Source organism: Belonocnema kinseyi, chromosome 9 (assembly GCF_010883055.1).
Source record: "Belonocnema kinseyi isolate 2016_QV_RU_SX_M_011 chromosome 9, B_treatae_v1, whole genome shotgun sequence".
NCBI lineage: Eukaryota > Metazoa > Arthropoda > Insecta > Hymenoptera > Cynipidae > Belonocnema > Belonocnema kinseyi.
The window spans coordinates 16060673-16079700 of NC_046665.1; the positions used below are offsets into that span (position 1 = coordinate 16060673).

General features: G+C 32.3%; 1 protein-coding gene and 1 long non-coding RNA gene across 2 annotated transcripts in view; one reads left to right on the forward strand and one right to left on the reverse strand.

The window, feature by feature from the left end:
• The window catches only part of LOC117179929, a 1200486-nt gene that overhangs the window by 1149616 nt on the left and 31842 nt on the right, over positions 1 to 19028 (forward strand). The window lies entirely within an intron of this gene.
• The window catches only part of LOC117179930, a 140870-nt gene continuing 129907 nt past the window's right edge, over positions 8066 to 19028 (reverse strand). The window contains exon 4 of the long non-coding RNA XR_004467972.1: positions 8066 to 8514. This is a non-coding gene — a long non-coding RNA (uncharacterized LOC117179930). The remainder of the gene's footprint in view (positions 8515 to 19028) is intronic.

The window sequence follows — 19028 nt, forward strand, 5'->3', positions numbered from 1 at the left end:
ACCTTATAAGGGAGTTGCAACGATTGTACCCGGAATATTCTGTTAAACTGATCGTTCTTATCATCGGCGCTCTTGGAGGTGCCAAGCTTTCACTTGCTAATGACCTAAAAAGCATCCCTGCGTGTCAATAATGCTAGAACACTTGCGGGAAAAATGCAGAAGGCGGTTGTCCTTGAGTCGCTCCAAGTTCTTAGGGTGCACGAGGCTTTTGTTGGATGATCGTATTGATTCCTTTACAGACTGTAACCACCTATCTCACGGTTGTGAGACGTGGTTGTGGCTGAAATTTTACCGCGATTTCGCTAGAAGCGGGTGCAATTTTTCAGATTAGCACCCGCTCCCGGCGAAATCCTGCGGTTGTCCTTATGACAAATTTTTAATTATATATATATAGGGAAAGACAGAGAGTGAGAAAATAGTAAACTGGAATGATATGAACGTCCAAAGTGAAAATGAAAGTTTGAAGAAAAGATTCAGTGATATTGAAAGAAGATTAGAAGGGGAAGAAAGCGCAAAGAAAAAAAATAACTTAGTAATTAAGGGATTGAAAGTGGAGAGTGAAACGGGAGAAGTGGAAATAAAAAATCTTTTGCGAGATATTAGAGTGCAGGTCAGGTTAGAAGGATTCAAGAGAATAGGAGGGACGAAGGAAGGAAAAGCAGGAATGTTTCTAGTAAAAGTGGAGAGTGAAGAGGAGAAAAAGAAAATTAAGGAGGGAAAAAAATTATTGAGAGAAAGAAGGGAAAGAATTAAAGAAGATCTGACATGAAGGGAGAGGAAAAGGAGATGGGAAATAGAGCAGAGGGCTTGGGTGGAGAGGAAAAAGGGCCATATGATGTGGATAGGGAGAGACAGGTTATGGATAAATGAGGAGGAATGGTGCTGGGACGAAGAAGTAGAAGAATTAAGGAAAAAAGGAAAAAGTCTTGAGAAAGGTAGGGGAAAGGGAGACGAAAAAGAGTCTGGAAATAAATCAGAGGGATTTCCAAACGGCAGAGGAGAAACAGAGTGAAGAGGAAAGTAGGGAGACGGGAAGAGAAAAACGTGAAAAAAGCTTTCTGGAATGGGTCAGGTTCGAAGAACGAGAATAAAGGGTTTTGAGAGGAGTTAGAGAAGTGGGATGTGATAATGATGAGTGAAACTTGGGCAGATGAGAAGGACTGGAAGGGGATAAAAAAGATGTTACTGAAAGGTTATGTGTAAACAATGCAAGAAGCAAGAAAAGTACACGTTAAAGGGAGAAAGATGGGCGGCATGGTTTCAGGGGTGAAAAAAAATTATCCGTAAAAGGGAGAAAAGATGGGGACAAGAAGGAAAAGAATGGATCAATGGTAAGAAGAATTATAATTGGGAAAGTAGGAATTGCAGTGGTTTGTGTATAAAGAAGAAGAGGGCTAGAGGAAGGCTGGAGGGTAATAAGCAGGTGGATGGAGGAAAAGAAGGAAGAATTGGTTTTAATAGAAGGGGACTGAAATGCATGGACTGGCGAACAAGGTGGAGGGTTATGGGATGAAGAAAATGAGGCATTTATGAGGAACTCCAAACATAGAGAGACGGACAGGGAGGGGAGGAAGTTAGTGGACATGATAGGAGAAACAGGATGGTTTATATGCAATGTCATATGAAAGGAGACGAGAAAGGAGAAATCACATTCATAGGAAAGGGAGCAACAGTAATAGACTACATCTTGGCTGAAGGAACAATGCGGCATATGATAGGGAGTATGAAGGTAGGTAATGAGATAGGATCCGAGCACTTCCCGGTCATAGATACACTAAAAAGGGAAGTCAGTAAGCGCGCAGAAGGAGAAAGGAAATAGGGTGCGAAAGGAACACAAAAATGGCAGTCTGGGGGATAGATAAATTAAAAGAGTTTAAGCAACAGATGGGAAAGGTAAAGGTTAACTATGAAAAAGAGGAGGAAATAGACTTATTAATTGAAAGGTTGAAGGGGTCGTTTGAGAAGGTAAAGGATGAGCTGGGTACTAATGAAAAAAGAGTAGGGGAAAAAGAGGCTTGTGGGGTGAGGAATGCTCGGAGAGTAAAGAGAGAATTAAAGAATGTGTAAGCAAATTGAGAAAAGTGGAAATGGAGAAGGAGAAATATAACAGGAGGAAAAAAGATCAAGAGAAGATACTGGAAACAAAAAGACAAAGGGGAAAGGAAGAATATAAAGCAGAAGTAGAAAAAGCGATCAAAGAAGGTAGAGTGTGGGATGTGATAAATAGGAATAGAGGCGAAAGGAAGGGAGTTAACGAAGAAATAGAAATGGAGGAATGGACGGATTATTTCAAGGGTCTATTAGGGGGAGAACAAAATAATGTCAAAGGGGAAAACTGTAGGATAGTCCAAGGAAAAATGGAGGAAGGGGACGAGATAACTAGAGAAGTAGTGGATGAAGCAATAAATAGGCTAAAAAGAGGCAAGGCGACAGGAGAAGCTGGGATGGAGAACGAAGCGATGAAGTATGGCGGAGAAGGAATTAGGGATGGGATGTGGAAGATCTGCAGCAAGATGTGGAAAGGGGAAGGTTGGCGGGAAGTGTGGACGACGGAACTGGTGGTACCGCTTGTCCAGAAAGCTGAAGGAAAGAAGGTAGAGGAATACAAAGGGATAACTCTCATGTCAGTCGGCTATAAAATATATGCAGAAATCTTAAGAAAACGTTTGGAGAGTCAGGTAGAACAAAAAGAAAGCATCCCACGTAATCACACGGGATTTAGAAAAGGGATGGGAACTATAGACAATATCTACTTACTTAATTACTTAGTTAACCGAAATTTGGAAAGGAAGAAAGGGAAACTAGTCGCTTTGTTAGTAGATTTCAAAGCAGCGTTTGACACAGTAAACAGAAAAGTTCTATGACGGGCAATGAAAGAGAGGGGTGTAGAGGAAAAGTTTGTGGAGTGGATAAAAGGAATTTTTACTGAAACCAGGATTAGGGTGAAAATAGGAAATAAAAGAGGGCAGGTTTTCTGAACAGGCAGAGGTCTAAGGCAAGGGTGCGCTTTGGTGTTTCAGAAAGAGAAACACCATAATAGACTACGTTTGGAACATGAACGGACAAACAGTAGAAAGGGTGTAGGAATTCTGTTACTTAGGTTTTTGGTTTGAGGCAGGAGGGAGAAACGAGCTGCAGGTGAGGAAAAGAATTGAATGTGCGAGTAAAGTAATGAGCCAAGTATGGGATATAGGAAAGAGAAGGTTAAAAAACGAATGGAGAATGGGGATCCGGTTATTTGATGCTTTGGTTTGGGCGGTGTTGTTTTATGGTTTGGAGATCTAGGGATGGAAGGAACTTAGGAAAGTAGAGAGCATGCATGAGCGCTTTCTGAGGTGGGTAACGGGGGTTAGCTGGAGTTGCCCAAGATATATGTTAAGAGAAGAGTTAGGAAAACGAAATATGGGTACTAGACAAATTAAGAGAGTCTGGAAGTTTGAAGAGAAGCTAAAAAGGGGACAGGTAAACAGAATAGCACAAGCATGTTTGGGCGAAATTCGGAACAATGAAGCCAGAGAAAATTAGGGAAATTCAAAATGGGAGGAATAAAGAAGAAAAATGAGAAGGGTTTGTAATATTCGAGAAGGGCTTATGGAGTGTCAGAACATAGAGTTAGAGCTATTATTTAAACAAGGAGAAGAGAGATGGACAAATATTGTAGATTCGAGATACAATAGATGGTATATGATGGTCAAAGGGTTGACGGAACCAGAATATCTGCAAAACATAAAAAAGGAATAAAAGTGGAGTAGAGTTGTGTGGTTTAGAATGGGAGAAGGAGTGAGAGCATGCAGATATTGTATGGATGAAGAGGAGAATTTATGTAGAGTATGTGGATACGAAATGGAGTCATGGGCAGTGTATCAGAGAGATACTTCAGGAAGAAGTAAAGGAAAGTAAGGGAGTAGGGCAAAGCCAAACGAGTGATCCTGAAAAAGGACAGTAAAAAGCGAAAATTGTTTTCAATGTCGTGGAAGATGCTTAGTTTTATGGTTAGAGGAAACGGAAGCCCTGGAAGCTCGCTCATTTCAAGAATTAATGTTACTGCTGTTACGATTGTTTATCTTACGTAATGCGAAAGAGTAGAATACATGTAGTCGTTAAGTTAGACTAAGGATGGAATTGTAAATATATGTACAGGAGCAGAGGCCCTCAAATCCTTAAAAGGGACAGATTAAATACATACATACATTAAAACATTAATATAATAAATTTATTTAACTATGTATAATTTAGCTTATAATCAGTTTATGTTTTAATGAAAATTTTAATTATAATTTACATAATATTATTTAACTTAATGATTTCGCAATGTATCTATTAAGTTAATAATTGTTTATATTATTTAAAAAAATGAAATTTCAAGATAAACTTTAAATCATTATTCCTGTAACATTGAATAAACCAATTGAAAATTTATTAAAATTAAATTACATTTTTATTTTGTAAAGAATTTTAAAGTATAAAATATAAGTATAATATTATTATAAAAAATTAATAGCATGTATAACATGATATTATTAAGCTTCATAATTTGCAAACATAAAAATAAATAAAATATTATAACTAATCCATTCAAAAAATTTTTGTTTAATGGCTCACTTATTTACAATGTTAAATTAATATTGTGATATCTTTGTCTTTTTGTTTCCAGTATCTTCTCATCATCTTTTTTCCTCCTGTTGTATTCCTCCTTCTCCATTTCCACTTTTCTCAATTTGCTTACACATTCTTTCATTCTCTCTTTACTCACCGAGCATTCCTCATCCCACCAGCCTCTTTTTCCCCTACTCTTTCTTCATTAGTACCCAGCTCATCCTTTACCTTCTCAATCGACCCCTTCAACCTTTCAATTAATGAGTCTATTTCCTCCTCTATTTCATAGCTAACCTTTATCTTTTCCATCTGTTGCTTAAAATCTTTTAATTTATCTATCCCCTAGACTCCCATTTTCGTGTTCCTTTCGCACCCTATTTCCTTTTTCCTTCTGCCGGGCTTACTGACTTCCCTTTTTAGTGTAGCTATGACCGGGAAGTACTCGGGTCCTATCTCATTCCCTACCTTCATACTCCCTATCATATGCTGCATTCTTCCTCCAGCCAAGATGTATTCTATTACTGTTGCTCCCTTTCCTATGAATGTGATCTCCCCTTCCTCATCTCCTTTCATATTGCCATTGCATATAAACCATCCTGTTTCTCCTATCATGTCTAGTAACTTCCTCCCCTCCCTGTCCGTCTCTCTATGTTTGGAGTTCCTTATATATACCTCATTTTCTTCATCCCATAAGCCTCCACCTTGTTCGCCAGTCCATGCATTTCAGTCCCCTTCTATTAAAACCAATTCTTCCTTCTTTTCCTCCGTCCACCTGCTTATTACCCTCCAGCCTTCCTCTAGCCCTCTTCTTCTGTATACACAAACCACCGCAATTCCTACTTTCCCAATTATAATTCTTCTTACCATTGATCTCTTCTTTTCCTCCTTGTCCCCATATTTTCTCTCTTTTACGGATAATTCTTTTTTCACCCCTGAAACCATGCGCCCATCTTTCTCCCTTTAACGTGTTCTTTTCTTGCCTCTTGCATTGTTTACACATAAACTTTCAGTAACAGCTTTTTTATCCCCTTCCAGTCCTTCTCATCTGCCCAAGTTTCACAAATCATAATCACATCCCACTTCTCTAACTCCTCTCAAAACCCTTTATTCTCGTTCTTCAAACCTGACTCATTCCAGAAAGCTTTTTTCACGTTTTTCTCTTCCCGTCCCCCTACTTTCCCCTTGACTCTGTTTCTCCTCTGCCGTTTTGAAATCCCTCTGATTTATTTCCAGACTCTTTTTCGTCTCCCTTCCCCCTACCTTTCTCAAGACTTTTTCCTTTTTTCCTTAATTTTTCTACTTCTTCGTCCCAGCACCATTCCTCCTCATTTATCCATAACCTGTCTCTCCCTATCCACACCATATGGCCCTTTTTCTTCTATACCCAAGCTCTCTGCTCTATTTGCCATCTCCTTTTCCTCTCCCTTCATGTCAGATCTTCTTTAATTCTTTCCCTTCGTTCTCTCAATAATTTTTTTCCCTCCATAATTTTCTTTTTCTCCACCTCACTCCCCACTTTTACTAAAAACATTCCTTCTTTTCCTTCCTTCGTCCCTTCTATTCTCTTGAATCCCTCTACCCTGACCTGCACTCTAATATCTCGCAAAAGATTTTTTATTTCCAGTTCTCCCGTTTCACTCTCTAATTTCAATCCCTTAATTACTAAGTTATTTTTTTTCTTTGCCCTTTCTTCCCATTCTAATCTTCTTTCAATATCACTGAACCTTTTCTTCAAACTTTTATTTTCACTTTGGACTTCATATCATTCCATTTTACTATTTCCTCACTCTCTGTTTTTTCCCATATGCTCATTCCTGATTTCTAGATCACCTACCCGTTCTTCCAACTGTTTTATCTCTCTAGATCTCCTCTTGTTATCCAATCTCTTTCTTGTTTCCCCTCTAAATCCTTTTATGAGAGTTTCCAATTTTTTTAAATTCCCCCCATCCCCCCTATCACTCTCTGGTGTTTTTCGTTTAAGGGCATGCTCTTCGTGACCACGTGACCAAACTAGTCCCAGGATATGAGCATTTTTTTGGTGTTCACTGTGTCTACACGGATTGAGATATCGTGTTTAAATTTTGAAAGATTAAATAAAAAGCACTAAAGAATGTTTGTATACATCAATGTGTTTATAGTTTTAAAGAAAGTTTATTTATAAATCGATGAAAAAGGATATTACCTTTCGAGTTATAGCACTATGCAGATAATTTTTGGTTTGATGCATTTCGGATTTTTTGGGTCGCGTATATTGAGCACTGACACCAGTTTTGGACTAAATCGTCTAAGCCTTTAAAAAAATAAATGTAAGCAATAAAATTTGCACATTCGTTGAAAATCAACAAATAAGTATCTGCATACACGTAACCTATAATTATTTTTGGAACATTTTTAACGATTTCTACCGGAGAGAAAAAGAAACTTTGACCGTCGATAAAGTCGAGATCACGTCACTAAGTTCATTCAAAAAATTTTTGTGTGGAGAATGAAATGATTTTCATTATTTTCGGTCCTCACTACGTCCAAACGGATTGAGATATGGATTTAGGAAGTTATACCGAAAGCACCAAGGAACGTTTGTATATATCAAAATGTTCATAATTACGAAGAAAGTTTTCGAATAAAATACTACAGGAATTAGAAAATAAACTTTTAACGTCGATAAAGTTGATGCCTCGATTTAAAAAAATCGAGGAACATCTTATAATGTCATCATCGATAATTCGTCCAAGTCACATCTTGAGAAATGTGCATCTTCAGAAAATAATTAAAATTTTCTAATGGTTATATATTCTTGTAGATTTTTTATACTGCCATGAAACAATTCCAAGAATAAAAATAAAATTTCACCCGGGGGCGAAAGACAAGGCGAGTCCGACGCTGAGTCCCGCTGGTTGGTACACTGTCAACAATCGTTATCAGCTGATCGATTCAACGTCAAGAATTATGGAAGTTGGTTGGAGAACTCCGACGAGTAAATTTTAGCACATTGTTGGTGTTGCTATGTTTCCAATTTGAAATTTATCTTTTATTTTTAGGACCAAAAAATGAAAATCATTTTACACCGAAATTTCATGATCGAACTTAGTCACTTGATCTCGACTTTATCGACGTTGAAAGTTTCTTTTTTTCTCCGCTAGAAATCGCTAAAAATGCCCAAAAAGAATGATAGGTTACGTGTGTGCAGATACTTATTTGTTGATTTGCAACGAAGGTGCAAATTTTCTTCCTTATATTAATATTTTTCAAGGTTTAGATGATTTAGTATAAAATTGGTGTCAGTGCTCAATATGAGCGAATAAAAAAATCTAAAATGCATCAAACAAAAATGATCTGCAAAGTGCTATAACTCGAATGGTAATATCCTATTCCATCAATTTATAAATAAACTTTCTTTAAAATTACCAATATATTGAAGTATACAAACGTTCTTTAGTGCTTTTTATTTTATGTGTCAAAGTTTAAACACGATATCTCAATTCGTGTGGACGCAGTGAACACCAAAAAAAATGTTCATACCCGGGGACTAGTTTGGTCACGTGGTCACTGAAGAGCATGCCCTTAACTCTAACTCTCTTCTTATCCTTGTCCCTTTCTACCTCATCGTCCCCTGCCTCTCTTTTTCTTTTTCCTCCCCTTCACTGCTAGTCGCGCTTGCCATTTTTTGCCATTCATTCAGACTTCTGTTCGACCCCGCGTTGCCTAGCTTGTTGAGGCGCTGTAAGTTTGAGGGTCTTCCACGTTGCTTGTCCGTACCTGAGTCCGCTACCCTTCCCTCCCTGGTCGACTTATAGACACTTTCATCACCGCTGCAATTGTTGCTGCCATTACGGTTTTCTTCTCTGTGCAAATGTCCAGTAACTGTTGTTCTCTGGAGCTAGTTTGTGGACTTAGCGTCGTCGGCTATACTCAAATTTTCTGGAATTAATTTAAGAGTTTATTAATAACGAACAATTTTAGAAATAAAAGTTCAAATTTAAAAAAATGTATTAACTAAAAATTATTTAAAGATTTTAGTGAGAATTATAGTTTAATGCTTCTTATTTTGTAAAATGACTAATTGATATAAGCTGAATATTTTTTCGAACATTAAATTGAATAATGATTAAAATTTATTACCTTAAATTTAAGTGACATAAGCAACAAATAAATTAATTATTTACTTGTAGGTTATATAATGGAACATGTAATATAATTTGCATAATATAAATCAATTTATTTTTAAAGTACCTCTATTTCAATTATGTAATTTTCGGAATTATGCTGGTGTTCTGAGATTAATATTTTCATTCAATTTTCAAAAGTATACAAAAGTATATATTTTAATTTTTTCCCTTAAATTAATATTAACTCACTAAAAATGAAATTTTTATAAATCAAATTTAAATCCTTCAAAAAGATGCAGATTAAAAATTATTTCAATATTTAAATGAAAATTATAGTTTAATGCCTATTATGTTTCCCGAAGTTTCATTCTGTATTAGCTAATACATTTTTTTCAAAACATTAGTTTAAATCAAGATTGAATTTTAATTTTTTTAAATTCAGTACATGCATCGAGAATCAACTTGAAGTTTGTGTAATTGGATATTTGATATAGTTTGTATAATAATTAAAGTTTATGTATGTTTAAAATACCCATATTTTAGTTATGTCATTTTCCAAATGTTTCTGATGTTGCGAAATGTGTCTCTGAATACAATTTTCAAAATTATCTGTACATATGTTTTCAATTTTCTGGAATCAGTTTAAAAGGTTATTATTAAATACAATGTTTATAAAAATAAAAAGTAAAGTTTAATAGAATGATTTAATGAACATAATTATTAATGCTTTTTATGTTCTAAACTGATAAATTAATTATTATTAGATGTATACTTTTTTGACAATATTAAATTACATAAGGATTACATTTAAACTGCTTTGAATTATGTCTCTTCATTTAATTATTTACTTTAAGGATATGTACGTAATTGAATTTCGGCTTGAATTTCTATACTAAAAGTTTCTTTCGACTTCAAATAGCTCCATTAAAATCAGTTACGATTATTGTTTTGATATTACTAAATAATTATGAATTCATTATATTACAAATGTAATTTCCAGGAATAATTGCAAAAGAATATAATTGTTTGAGGCTTTTTTTCTTATGAACTGTTTAATTAATTATCAGCTGATTAACTTTGTTCACAATAATAGATAATAGATAATAAAGGAACTCGGATAAAAACGGAATTTGAAATAAAAAGAAAGTCTCAGTGTAATATGTATAAATAATGCATAAGGATTGGATAATACGAACTACTATTACGCTATAGCTCGGATAAAACAGGTTAACTATTTTTGTTTCAGTCTCGGATAATCGCGAACTCGGATAAAGCAGCCTCGGATAAGCAAGGTTCTACTATATTTAGTTTCAGATTATGTAATTAAATATTAGCTAATACCTTTAGTATCGAAGCTTATTCTTTCTTGTAAACATTTATATTTCAATTATATGAATTTTTATGATGATTGTGATGATTGTGAAATGAGAGTCTGAATTCCACTTTCAAACTTATATTTACATGTTTTAATTTTTTTAATTAGTTTAAAAGGTAATTAATAGATTAGAGTTATAAAAATGCTGCTTCAAATTTAAAGAGGAATATACTGTAAACAATATTTGAGTGTATAAATAAAAATAATCGTATAATGCTTCTTATTTTGTGAACTGATTAATTATTTATCAAATTAAAAAGAATATATATATATATATATATACATACATAAATTTAAATTTAATTTTAATTATGTTTTCGGATAAGTATAAAACGTTGTACATTTTTATTATGTTGTGAAATAAGTATCGGAATTCTGATTTCTAAATGATCCGAATATATATTTTACTTTTTTCTGGGATATTAAAAAATTGTATCAATAATAACAATTTTCAGAAAAATACTAAGTAAAAATTATTTGAATAATACATTATAAATATAATTCTTTAACGCTTTGTATTTTATGAACAGAATAATGACTTATTATTAGCTGATTAATTGTTTTACGATATTTGATTATATGAAGATTGCATTAATTTATATAGGATATAAACCTTTTAATAAAAACTTATTTATATTTAACCTATTTCTATTATAATTACATAGTTTTTCGAAACGTTGATGTTTTGAAATGATTATATGATTTAAATTTTCAAAATCATATGTACATGTGTTTTATTTTTTCCAAAAACAATTATTGAGGTTTATTAAAAACTATGATTTTCAGGAAGGAAGTTGAAAATATATATAAAGTAAGAATAAATTTATTATTTCAGTGAAACAAATTATTTGAGGATTTTTATGTTTTGAATCATTGAATTCATTATTAGCTGATAATTTTCTTCACACTTTCTTCATACTGGTTTTAATTACGGACAAAGGTTATTAATAAATTAGATGTATAGAAATACTGTTTCAAAATTTACAGGAGAATATACACATAATGTAAACATTATTTGAATGTTTCAATGAAAATAATTGTTTCTTGTTTTTTATTTTGTAAACTGATTAATTCATTATCAACTGATTCTAAAAAAGTGACATTTTCTGGAATTAGTTTAAAAGTTTAAGATTAAATAAGAATAATTTGAATAAAAGTTCGAATTAAAAGAAAATATAAAGTTTAAGTTATTTGAATGTTTTATAACAGAATTATATTTTAATGGGTTTTCTTTGGTAAAATTAGCAATAGATTATTAGTTAATTAACCTTTCTGATTATTAAAGTAAATAAAGATTAAAAGTTAGTTCCTGAAATTTAAGTAACATAATTTAATTATTGACTTAAAGGGTATATAATGGAATGTTGAATATAATTTGAATATTAACAGTAAATGTATATTTGCAATTATATTATTTCAATTACTTAATTTTTCGAGTGATTCTGATGTACTGAAATGTGTATTTGCATTTGATTTTTCAAATTATATGGAAATACGTTTGATTTTTTTCTGAAATTAGCATAAAAAGTGACCAATAAAACAAATGATCAAAAATTAATGTGATATTAAAAGAAAATGTAGAGTACAAATTATTTCTACGTTTGAATGAAAATTATTGTTTAATGCTTTTTGTGTTATCATGTATGAAAAAATCAATTAATTGTTAGATGACTAATTTTTTCACAACATAGAACTAAATAAAGATGTAATTTTAACTTTTTTTTTAAAATGATGTATTTCATGCTATGCAATAATTTTTTCTTAACATTTTCCTACCATGTTATAATTCCAGAGTTTTTAGAAAGAAAAAATATTTTCTTTTTTCTATCTGGGTACTATTTTTTTTTAAATTTTCAAAGAGATAAGTAAAATCAAATGATTGAAAAAACTTACTTTAAGAATTAGAACAATAGAAGCGTCTTAATCATTTTAAAGGATCTTGATATTAAAATTTTTTAAACTGTTATGGGAAAATTTGAAGCAGTTAATATTTCATTTTGAAATAATAATTAAAAATTTGTAATATTTCAAAATTGTTTTTAAAAAATATGGAAGATTTTAAACAAATTATTAACATTCTCCAAAGTTTAATTCAAATTTAGGTAAACTTCATTCTTTAGGGCGTCAAGGGAAGGAAAAATATATAGTTAGATTCATGGGAAAATTCCAAATAATTGTTAACTGATGAGTTCTAAAAGCTCATTAAAAAAGATTACAAAACGTTTCAGATTATTTAATACAATTTAAAAAAAGGGTTTAAGAGTTTGTAAAGCAACATCGTGCCATAATGTACAATTTTAGAACAAATTTTAGTGAATTTAAAAGATATTTAGAAGTTTTGAAACGATTAAAAAACAATGCTAATTTATGAGATATTTTAGGACTTTTTAAAAAATTCAGAATAATGACAAATTCTTTAGGTTCCCAAAACAATTTCTTTTGATTTTTTATTTTGAAAAATGAGCTTCAGGAGAAAATTCAAAAATATTTTGTATTGTATTGTATAGATATTTAATTTTAAAAGGGCTCGAACTTTTCCTATTATTTTGTAAAATCCTGTAAAATATATTTTTTTAAATCTAGATTTTTTGTTCACGAATCAGAAATATTTTAAATATTTTAAACCTTGGAAGAGTTTCCGAAAATTTATGGAATATTTATTATTTCATCTGAAATTATAAAAGCCCTAAATATCTTTTGAAAAGGCTAAATTTTTTAAATAATTAATAAAATCCTGTAAAATGAAATATAGATTTTCTAAATCTACCACATCCTTTTCTTGATGCATCTGAAACAGAAAAATTCCTTTTAATTTTTTTATTGATTTCCAAAAATCGTATAACGTTCAATTTTGATTCAAATGATTTTTGAAAATCATATAACGTTCAATTTTGATTTGAATGTTATAAAACTAAAGTGTATTATTTTTCTCCAGTAAATAAACAAAAAACATTTTACAGTTTAAAATATATAGAAAATCGCAAAAATTACAACAATTTCCCTCCCCGTGTAAAATTTTTGAAAGGTCAATTAACAAGTTGACCGCGAACCCTTCATTTTAATAATTTACTTAAACGAAGGTATCAAATAAACTCAAAATATGAACACTTTTGTGGAATTATACCTATGGGTACAATTGCAAAGAATTAAATACAATCCAACTCCGATAAGTTTCGAACTTCGGGCCTGTAAGGGCGGAAAATTCCAGGAATTGCGGACTTATCGGATACACCCTCTAGTAGCACGATAATAGTTGCGCGCGAATGCGTTAATCATAGGCGCAAATCATGAGCAAAATACCACACGTAGCGGGAGAACCCCAATTAGTGTGTGTGCCGTACGTGTGATGACATTTGAAGGGGAGTGTACACTTGTCGGATGGCAAGTTATCAGAGTTGGACTGTACATTAAAAACACTCTCTTTTGGAGAATAGGAAACTATGCGGTGGTCGCTATAGAAATAGAAATGAATTAGTTTCAAATATATAATATTCTTATAATGATATTTTAGACACGTAAAAAATCGAGGATTAAAAATAATAGAATAGAATAGAAGCGAGTGAACACTGAAATTGGTGGAAAGAATACGCGCGAAGTTGGAAAGTCAGCGCATATGGGCAATATTCTACAGAACTTTTATATTTGCAACTTAAAAAAACAAAATTTTGCAGCAGATTTTTGCTATTTGGTACACACATTCACACCCTTAAGACCTAAAAATAACTGTATGCGTGATAGATTTTTACTTGACAGCGTGGATAGAATGCTTTAAACTTCAGCTTTACTGTGCGAAATTAGTGCGAAATTATACATCTTACAGTGTACTTTTTCCGTGCAGAATAGGAATTTATATGCTTCAAATATCAATTTCTTTTAACGTAAGAATAATGCCTTATTTTTTTCATGAAAGTTGCTCTATATAGTTTAGTGTACAGCTGCGATATCGGTTGTACAATATTTATTTTGAATGTGCTTCATGTAAAACTGAAATTTGCATATCGATCATGTTTTTGGACAACATTTTTAAACTGTTCTAACTAAGTGAAAAAAGAGGCACATTAATCTAGATGGTCGCGATTAATTTCTCTTCATACGGCAAACGAACTCGAAAGATGAGAAATAAACCAAATTTGATGGCGTAAATTTCGTAGAACAAAATAGTACAAAATTGAATAATTATTGAATATTGATCACATGTTTTCCATGGTCATGTAACTATTTGTAGAATGATAGCACATATGTAAGATTTGTAGATGCAATTTCACATATATACCTTATATTTAATCCAATTATTGATACTTCAAAATATTTGACGGCGCTCCTACAACAATTTGAAGATCTTTGAAAATTACCTGAGGAAACATTCCCAGGTCGAAAATTCCGATTGCGTTCATTTCTGGCTATATTGTAGTTGAATCGATTCTAAGAGATGGACAATTTTCCTTATCGGCCCAAAAGCGGTTTTAAGAGTAGTTTCACCCCTTCAAAGTTGGTGTTTTTAGTAGAAGTTTTGCTTCTTTCGCATGGTTAAAGCCGATTGACATATACAAAACAACTTGTAGAGGACTTTTTGCAACGTGGATAGACGGAAACAAACAGTTGATGACCAGTCACGCCTCACACGGGCGTGAACAACCCCCGTTTACCATCGGGAAAGTGTAAATTAGCAAAAAATTCAAATAACAAGTAAAACTTACCGAAAAAATTGTAAGTACACATTAGATTGAAACTCAATCGATATATTTTTGCATTTCGACGTACGAAATTTGTTTAAGGAGTAGCTATCCCTACACACGTATATACTCTGAATTTTAGATATATTCGTCTATTCACAGTTATAACACATGAAAAATGATATGTCAGTACATATGTTATTTAAAAACTATGAAACTCATCCAGATTTGTCTTTTAAACCCTTGCTGGAGGGGTTGTACTACCCCTTTGCATGTATACGAAATAAAAAATAGCGTCATGTTGGCAAATTCATTAAGAATTATTCGAAAAATCTTTTCACTTGTCAAGAAGTTCAACTTCAATGCATTTTCTGCTTATAAGAAAAAATTTTTCAGGGGTAAATTAATAAAACACATATTCTCCATAATGAAGTTACGATAATCTCTAAAAACTTTCTCAACCACCATAGTTTCAGGGCTGAATCATCCCTTTACACAAATAAAAGTAAAAAGAAAACTAGCATGTCAAAATATAACGAAAAATAATAAAAGATGTACTAACTGTTTGAGAACCGTGATATAATTATTCAATCTTTTCATATACTGGTAAAAATTTTTGAAGGGGTAGCTACCCTTATATACATATTTGGCTGCACTTTTAAACGCATCGCATATTTACCATTGTCATCGATAAAAATTGAAACCTGCGTACACGCATAAATGAAAATTATGGAGCTTACCAAACCATTTAAACTACCCTTCTTCCAAGGGGTAAACTACCCCAGAGTCATGATTACCAGTTAAGGGGAACCTGCTAAATTCAAATTGTAGTTTAAAGCTATGAAAATTTCCTCACATATCAGAGACAACGGTTTCATGCGATGTACTAAATAAATGTCCAAAATAATTTTCACAGTGACTTCTACCCCTATACGCAATTGTCTTCGGAGTTTCGAACGTATTGTTCCTTTACTGATATAAATTATAATAAGCGTCATCTATGTTAATATAATATTAGCGAGCTATTGAGCTCTAATCATGTTTCATAACTACCTTTCTGTGAAAAGTAAACCACTCCTAGCTTATGAATAATAAGCAAAAGAACTGATAGAATGGAACCAGTCATTGCAAATGATCGATGATTCACTGGGCTTATCAAAGATGAGAATTTTTCTGATTGAACCTAATAATTTTTAGTTGAATCGTTTTTTAGAAGAAGGTTTATTAGTTCTCTAAAAACACTCAAGAAAAATATTTAAAAGATTAAACTTTTTTGCGTAATCAAAAAGATGTGTTGGAACAATCTATGTTTAAAAAAAAACACGAAAGTTTGTTCATAGTGCGATTCAATTGTAGCCTTATATTCCCGCTTGAGTTATTTTCTCACAACGTCGGCTTGGGCTAAATATAAATTAATGAAAAATATTGTTTACAATAGCTTTAACGCACCAAACAATCACAGTCGCCTCGTATCTGCGTATTCGATAACGTCGAAGAGCTTCCCAGAAAAAAAATATATATATATATATATATATATATATACGAGTGATACTTTGTGTTTTATGAATAAGTATTCTTTCATTACTTGTCATAAATAATTGATAGAGAAATCCTGTAGTTATCTGTGGGACATAATTATGTGCACACAGGATATCCTAAACGTAAGTTTACATGTAAATGTAGAACTGATCCACATACGGCCGTTTTTCTTTTGAGATAGCGTTTCATTACGCAGTGATTCATTCTTGTTAAAATAGAACGGATTGCTTATTTATGTAGCTATTAGGCTAAATTACCTTGTTCCTAATTACAAAGAAATAACTCTATGAAAAATAATTTCATTTATTTCCTTCGTGAATTACAACTTTAATATCGTTTACATACAATTCCCATTTAACTTCTACAGAATTGTCATGAAACGTTTTCTCACGTAAGTGCAAAATTATTTACTCTTACTTTCGATATACCATATAATCGATGGAGAAAGGTTTAATACTTTGAGCAGGCAGTTGCCGTTCAATTAAGGAAAAATTTATTTTATAACAATTCACGATTGGCTTGCATGTGATACTTGAAGCTGTGTTTTCATTCAATCAAATTTCAGGATAAAGATGAAGGTGAATCCTATAAACAAGATTAACTTGCTTTTGACAACGTTCCGAACCGAACAGGATTCAAAATGTTTATAACTGCTATCTCCTCTATGTATCGTTCTCAAAGAATCGAGTCGTGTATTTGGACCAGTTGTTGAAGAAAATCTATTTCGCCCGAGTAACATACATTTACAGGCTTCAAAATCTGGATAATTAACTACTGCTGAAAATATGGCCGCGGAAATAATTGCTATTAATTATTCGTAAATGGACTGAAACTTTCTTGCAACAAATAACTTTCTTATTGCAGCACACTTCCAAACATGGCTAGTTGAAGTATTTTTTCCAAACGTTGGAGAAAACAGTGTCTTACTACTCGACTCTTGGAGGGATCACTGTCCTGAAGCGGTAGCATCTAGTTTGCCGTCTGAAAAAAATTTATTTAAAAAAAAAATTCCAAGTGGTACAACGGGAAAAATACAACCACTTGACGTTTTTGGTTTTAGAATATGGAAAAATTACGTCAGACAATTTTCAGATACAGTTCTTTTGATGAATAGAGATATAAATTTACATTTGAGATACAATATTATTAAACTACAATCTCTCGTACATAACCAACTTTTATCTCCACGGTACATTAATTTGTGTAAATACTCTTGGTACAAGAGTGGCTATATTGAAGAAAGACCCGAAAAGTTTGATAATCCAGTTGATTCGCCTTCGGGGAAGAGTTTAATACACATTGAGAAATAGAGTTGTTCTTTGAACAGTATGTAATGAGCTTCTTTGATTATTGACTGTAAAAGCTATAGTAAAAATATACCATAACATAACAACAAACAAAACTGGTAAAAATCAAAGTTAAACAGCCAAGAACATGACCGATTTCCATTATGATTTGTAGCAGCAGTGGCGTAAAATCCTTGTCTCTGTAATGTGAGGAAATTTTCATAGCTTTAAACTACAATTCGCAATTATTGTTAGTAGGTTCCCCTTAATTGATAATCATTACTCTGAGGGTAGTTTACCCCCTGGAAAAAGGGCAGTTTAAATGGTTTGGTAAGCTCCATAACTTCCATCTATGCGTGTACGCAGGTTTCAATTTTTATCGATCACAATGGTAAATATGCGATGCGTTTAAACGTGCAGCCTAATGCGTATATAAGGGTAGCTACCCATTCAGAAATTTTTCCCAGTATATGAAAAGCTTGAATAATTATATAACGGTTCTCAAACAGTTAGTACATTTTTTATGATTTTTCGTGATATTTTGAGTGGCTAGTTTTTTTTTACTTTTATTTGTGTAAAGGGATGATTCAGCCCTGAAAATAGGGTGGTTGAGAAAGTTGTTATAGATTACCGTAATTCCATAGTGAAGAATGTGTGTTTTATTAATGAAACATTTTTTACGAATAAAAAAAGCCAAAAATGTTCGAAATTTCACTATACATGTATTAAAAACCCTGAAAAAATTTTTTTTCATGAGCAGAAAATACATTGAAGTTGTAGTTTTCGACAAGTGAAAAGTTTTTTCTAATAATTTTTAATGAATTTGCCAACTTGACGGATTTTTTTATTTCGAATACATGCAAAGGGGTAGTACAACCCATTGAACAAGGGTTGAAAAGACAAATCTGGACGAGTTTCATAGTTGTTAAATAAAATATGTATTTTAATATCATTTTTCATGTGTTATAACTGCAAATAGACGAATATATCTAAAATTCAGATTATATACGTGTGTAAGAGTAGCTACCCCTCAAAAATTTTTCGTACGTTGAAATGCAAAAATATATCGTTATATATCGTATGTTTTGTAAATGTTAATCGCCTTTAAAAATGCGGAACAAGCAAAACTTCTACTAAAAACCCCAACTTTGAGGGGGTGAAACTACCCTTAAAACCGTTTTCGGGCCGATAAGGAAAATTGCCTATTTTTAAAATTTTCATTTTCTAATTACTTCCTGGCCTCACAGATAGCTCAAAAATTTTTCTAAACTCATAAAAAACTTTTTTTGTCATATATACTAGGCAGTCTGATAAGTCCCTGAAAAATAAAACACGGAGACGTTTTTTGGCTAAAGTCGGTTTTATTTTTCAACATACTCTCCTTTTAGGTCGATACAGCGAGTCCAACGATTTTCTAACTTTTTAATACCGTCCGAAAAGTACTCGATCGGAA